The sequence below is a fragment of the Aphis gossypii genome, chromosome 1 (genome assembly GCF_020184175.1).
Source record: "Aphis gossypii isolate Hap1 chromosome 1, ASM2018417v2, whole genome shotgun sequence".
NCBI classification, from domain to species: Eukaryota; Metazoa; Arthropoda; class Insecta; order Hemiptera; family Aphididae; genus Aphis; species Aphis gossypii.
This window is the reverse complement of record NC_065530.1, coordinates 47,808,077-47,815,365: the sequence shown is the minus strand read 5'-3', so window position 1 is coordinate 47,815,365 and position 7,289 is coordinate 47,808,077.

Sequence of the window (7,289 nt, the reverse complement as noted above, 5' to 3'; positions counted from 1 at the left end):
TTGAATAGTTCTAAATATATATATATATTAAACTGCAACCAGTGGTTTTTAAATAAATAGTGTTTTGTTAAATTTAACATAAATAAAAATAATATGTTAGAGTGGTCAGGTATTCTAAATGGTTGTTAGAAAATATTATTTATTTTAAAATGTATTCATCTTAATCATCTTTTACCATAAACTTGGGTATCGACGTTATAACGTTTATCATTAAAACGGTTGAGAATTTTATGTTTAAGATAGTCGTCAATTTGTTATCACTATAAGTATATATATATATAATATATATATATTATATTTCTTTGAAATTCGAATATTGTTCCCGATAAGAAAGAAGACCTAAGTCAAGGAAAAATTGATTTATACTTTACACAAGAGTGCCATGTTGACATTTGGGTACTATCTTAAAAACTGAGAAGATCATTAATAATTTCACTTGAAAAGTTTCCATTCATCATTTTTTGTTGTGTTTGTGAAACAAAAAGAAACTGTGAGTTTTTATTAAAGATATTATGCTTTAATATATCATATAAAATGAATTATAATTTCAACTCCATTAAATGCACTTATTTTTATCTTGTAATTAAAACAATATTTACAGTAAGTATGAATACATAAATATGAGATTGTAGAAAATAATTTATATATATGTACAACATTACAACACCAATTAAATTAGTTTGATGACAATTTCCTAGTAGTTAACATAATACATACATATTTTATATTTTAAAGAGGATTTTATTAAATTCCTTCTTTCAAAATAAAAGGTTTTTAATTTAATTGACATTCCGCAGACTAAAAACATTACTCACATTTTATAAAATCAAGACGTCGATTATTTTGATTTATACATTGATTTCACGGTTTTTCATCATAGGTATATGTATTTTTTTTTTATAGAAATGTATTTTTTAAGTTCTATTTCATTAGAGGAAACAAACAAAACAAATAATACTTAGAAATTTTTAAATTCCGTTATATACAACAATTAATATTACAAAATGAATTAAGTAGGTATATTATACTTCAGTTGGCTTTTAATCAATACATTTTGAACACTATTATTGTAAGTCAAATTTGTAATTACAGATTAGACAAGACATGTATAGAATATAATTAATTTGCAGCTTACCAAGATTCAACACATTGAAGAAGACCTTTCAGAACTCATAAATAATGCACTAACTGATCTCAGATTAACTAGCGAGTTGATATCAAAATGATTTATGCATTTATATGCGGTAACATTTTTTTTTCGTTCAATTAATTATGTAAATATAAAAGCAATTAGCAAATAAACTCTAAGATATATTTTTTTTTTTGTCATCATAATCATAACAATAAACGCACAATTATATGAATATAAAGAAAAAAAAACCATATCCGCATTAATGCAAATTATGGTTGAAGTTATGATTTTGCATATTATTATATAATATACAGTCACGTAATTTAATACTTTTGCTCGCACTTTTGTTAGTTATACTCAATTCATAAAATAAAAATATTTAATCAATTAAGATGATTTAGTAATCGATTAATATTTCTCTTACTTCATCTTAAAAAATCATAACAGACGTGTAAAAAAATGCTTACCATAAGCCTACTTTAGTCCTGCCAAATTAACCTGCCACGCGTAGTGGTGCTACTGGGTGAAACCTATCTATCATTTCTGTCATTTAAATTGTGTCATAAAAATGAATTATTGAACATAAATATTTACAAATTTAGATTATGATTTAACAAATAAAATAAATAATCATCTAATAATAGGTTAAAAAAAACATTTAATTTAAATTATAAATAAAATATTGTTATTAAGTGTATTATTAAATATCAGTATATTAATAATAGTGTTAATAGTAGATGTATATATACCATCTTTTAGTATTTAAAACGTAATTTACTATGTGTTTTTTTCCAAATGTCAAGGAAAAAAAAATCAAATGCATATGAATAATATTTCCAGATTTCGCCAATGCAAATAACTGCTAATTCCGCGTGATGAACGTAGGGTACCCTTAAGGATCATAAATTACGAAAGGACAGGAAAAAAATATAATGCATATTTTTGTCTCAGTAAATCTGTGTCCTCTATATATATATATAAATATATAGTAATTGTGCGGTGTACGATCTACCTGCAGAGAAAATGGCTTCAATTAAAACTAGCCCCTAAATCATAATTACAATGTTTTAGTTTATGTACGCGCTTCCCTCGAGAAGCCAAGATATAAAAAAAAAAGATAACAGTGTAAATTATTTTGACAGCATTGCTTAAACGCAAATGAAATTATGTGTAAATCAGTGAATATATCTATTTTTGCGAGTTAAACATTATTTATTTTTATTCCAAACTACTATATTATCATACAAACAAAGACGCAGATTTGGAAAATAAAAAGTAAATTATAATCTAAATGGTCTCGACTCTCGATGTCAGTTATTTTAAATCTAACAGCATTACATTTTTGAAATGCTTCCATTTAATTTTAGTTTAATATTTTACGATACTATTGTATGGTCTCACTGATTTAAATAATAATTTAATAGCCAGCACATAATAATAATAAAGTAGAAATAAATAATTTATATAGCTATTGAAAAATTTTTCTAATTTTTTCAATTAACGATTAATTCTGATTGACTAATGTTCAGTTAAAACAAATCAACGAAGAATGAAAATAAAATGGGATTCGTTAAAGTTTTGAAAATCAAATTTTTCCTCTGCCAAGTAAATTTATATTTATAGGTTTTTAAATCATTTAGTGCCTATACTGCGACGACAAGCGATTTAGTGAAATAAATACAATACTAGGTATATTTTTTTATATTATTCAATTTAGTTTATGCAGTAATGTTTTAAACTTTTTTTTTCTAACGATTGATAAAAATGGTATTTTCATACTAGATAATTTAGTCATGAATTTTTAAACTTTTTTTCATACATATTAATCCGATTATTATAATTATTTGTGTATATATTATATTTTTATATAAAATAGTAAATTATTAATTTATTATTATGGGCGCATGTTTTATGTAGGTAAAATATATTTTACGATGTGATGTACATTGTTAATTTTTTCAAGTAACGTTAAAAAATAATAAAAGCAATTTTATTTTTGAATTTTACGTTTTCAAGTTTTATGGCTTATTATTATGATAGAATAACGCGTACAATTTACATCAAGTGTACTTACTTTTATTTAGTTTCGTGAACAAATTAAAAATTTTAATTTAAAAACACTCCTATCTATTATAAATTATAATACATTATAATATTCTCGAGTACCTTAATATAACACTACACTAATATGTATATTTATATTATAAATTTTTAAATGGTATTTAATTGTTTTCATAAAAAAAAAAATATATATATATTTTAATCTAAAATCTCTATATTATGGGATCATTTTTCAAAGAAAAAGAAACAAGAGGAGCGATTGAAAATATGAAACATAATAAACACAAAATAGTTTAATTAGGTAAGGTCCATTAAAGTTGTTGCGTTGGCGTCAACAATTGCAGCATTATACATAAGTTTAAAGTTAAATGATGCAAACGAACAAACATACAATATCTATGTTTATAGCTCATACTGATTCACAATTTGAACGTAAACGACCAGTGTAAACAGACAACTAACATATTATAATATGTACATAAATCGACTAGTAGATACACGCGGAACTTTGTTTATAATATTATCATTATCATTTTCGCGGATTGAAATATGATTGTCTTGTTTTAAATATTGACGTAGGTATAGATAGACATAACTCATATATCACTGTCAAAATTTCTTAAACAAAGATCAACCAAGTATTACTATACTAAAAAATAGTAATACTACTCTATAAAGTATGTTATCGACTACATACATAAGAAAACAATCACTCTCAACATAAATTATTATGAATAATACTATTTTCAACCGATCGTTCATATTAAAATATCCTTCGTATGACGTATGCAAGTTTAAAGCGACACTTATTGATGAAATTATATAATATAATATAATATCCCCACATAATAATATAATATATGCATACTACGAGTGTTGCGGTGCAATAATAAAATAATGGTGTAACCCCATGATGCATTATTAAATGTTAAGACCGTAACAGCAAATGCATATCGTAGTATGCATTATTATGGTAGTTATGTGTACCGTAGTTATAAAAATATCGTATAATATTTGGCGAGTGCGCAAACGCAAGGTATACATGTACGGCAGTATAATATAGCGACGGTACTCCATTAAGTTTAAAATTAATGATACTTTGTGACCAGCAAAACGGGACCCTAAACCAATTTAATTGATTCATCAAGGCCACAAACCCGGTGTCCTCTCACCCCTAACCACCGGAGTCGTTATAATTATTAATAATTTGTTCGATTTTTCGGTCGTCCCGTCTCGTGGTATAGCACGATTCACATGCTTTTTAAATGAAAACTAAATTTCACAACGAATTTTCGCAATACAATTCGAAACGTTAATATACATCACATTAATATTATTACCAGACACACATACTCGTACTCATAAAACTCTATACGCTGAATAGACGCACGTATGTATTACATAATATTGTTCATATCATAAACTAGATTAAAAAATTAAACAAAAACGGATGAACTGAAACGTTTAAAAAAATGACAATAGGCACAACCCCGTATATGAAATGTGTGTGTATGTGTATGTAAATGCATACTACTGTATACACCACGTGCATTGTTGGATGAGCTTTGAGCTTGGCAGACCGGAAAATTAAATTTATGACACCTGCATTGTTAACAATAAACCTCTTTTGCTCGAATGAAGAAAATGGGGAATGCACATTTCCAAAAATGATTAACACATTGCCTGCGTATATAAATAGCCGCAATCAATATGATATTGTGAATTTCATCTCTGCAGATTAAAAAACAATATGCATCGTCATGGGTCAATGGTTTGACGAGTAAAACATTTCGTACTTTCGAAGGTACATTGTTGTACAAATAATAGTAATAGTAATAATAATAATAATAATAATGCTGGACGTATAGAGTTTTGTACAATGTATCAATTATCTTTCATTTAAAATAATAATATGTATATTATCCGTGGTTATGTGAACTTTAAGTGAGTTTTTTTTAATTAACAGTAGTCATTTTCAATCAAATTGTTGGTAATAAACAAATAAACATTATAAACGGGTAAGCACGTTTATATTTACTATAGATTAAAAAAAAAAGCATTTAAAAGTAATTTATAAAAAATGTTCTTACTTATTTATAAAATAATTAGAATATAGATTTTAAGTGTATCAAAAGTTAAAATTATAAATTGTCGACCTGTATTTGCTCACAAAATAACACATACCTACGTATGTAAAAACAAATTAAAAACATGTATAAATTGTTAATAGTTTTGCTACTACAAAAATATAAAAAAATAAATAAACGACTAAAAATCACTTATTGCATGCTATTGACGTAGGTAGTATAAACTAAACAATAACATTTAAAATGTATTCATATATTTTATCAAGCTGAATCAAATATTAATTTATGTTTTCTTATATTTTACAGATAAATTGAAAATGTTGAATTTTAAAAGGAATTTTATGATGTAAATTCATTGTTAATAATACCATGATTAATAGATTTAAAAATTTGAGTAATTTCTAAATGATTGCAACACAATTAAATGGAATTTAATTCATCTCGAATTCAAGTTGTTATTTTCGCATCCTATTGGCCGAAAAATAAAAAAATAAATATGGAAGTCTGTGACGTTGCGTCTTTGACGATCGTATAATAAAAAATCAAAGAATTATTTAATTTTATAACTATTCAATGGATAAAAAATAAATATTCTGATATCAATGTCAGGTGTTGGTGGTGGGTCACTCTACGGAATGGCTGTATAAAAATAATATTGCATTAGAGCATCGGCAGTTTGCAGCTGTCTGTTGCGTTTATCATACTATAATAATTCATAATATTTATATTTTACTCTCCCGAACCGCATACAATTACCGACCAATATTTCGTAAATTATCCGGATGAGATAAAATATGCACCAAGAACATATTTTATTTTATTTGTTGATCCTATTTTGCATATACTGCACCTTAAATTAAAGATAAATTATAGAAGCCGTCTTATATATTGTATAATAAGTGCTATTGTTAAAATTTATTGAACTTAATAATTTCAAACTCTTTTTATAGCCAAATTGTTCTATACCCAAATCGAATAAATTTTTTAAGGTTATGGGAAAGTAGTGGTATTTAAATATTCCAAAATAATAATCTAGAATGGATTATCAAAGAGTCCTGGCTAATATCCTATATTTAAAAATAGTACTATCATTTTTTCGCCTATTATTGTCTACCGAGTTTGAATATCTATAACAGATTTTTATAGTAAGGAAAACGATAGCTGAAAGGCATACAGTCATCTCTGAAATACAATTTAGCTAGCACAGTGTAATGTTATGCGCACAATGCAATATTATAATAGACAATGACGGTAAATTATGGTGTAACACCTGGGCTTTTCCTTGTTCACCACCATTGTTAAGTCTGGATTACCATCATAATATTAAATAGTAAATACTAAATGCAATCATTTATTGTTTTACTGCCAGTTAACAATGCCAGTTCAAAGAGCTGCTACAAATTTAAGATTTTCCACTCGACCATTGAATAAATAAAAGATCCATTAAAATCGGGTGCTTCAAGAATCTCTCTATAATATAGTAATGTACGATTTTTGAATGTTAACAAAATATCATTTATACATTTTGTTGTATTTTATATTTCAATTAAAATTGGTGATACGTATACATAAAACTAAGAAATGCATAATTCATGTTATAGAAATATTTAAAATTCTATGGATTATCCATCTCTAATATATTATAATATTATTATGATTATATTTTAACCATATTTTAAATTTAATTTACTGGTTAGCTCGTATAGTAAAAATTATTACTATCATCATACTAAAAATAATATGAAAAAATAATTCAAGATTCCAAGGGTATCATCTTATACAATTTTAATTTTTAGTTGCCGAAAAAAAATAAAATACGTAGTTGACGATTCTTGGAATATTATATTAATTTCCATTTATACGTAAAATTAATATGTAATGAAATACTTACATGTAAGATAATCACTCTGATATTTTTAATAATCTTCTAAACTTAAATAACCGAAATAGTTTATACTTTGTACATAATAATATAATCTTTATATTATAAAGGAATATAATTCAATATT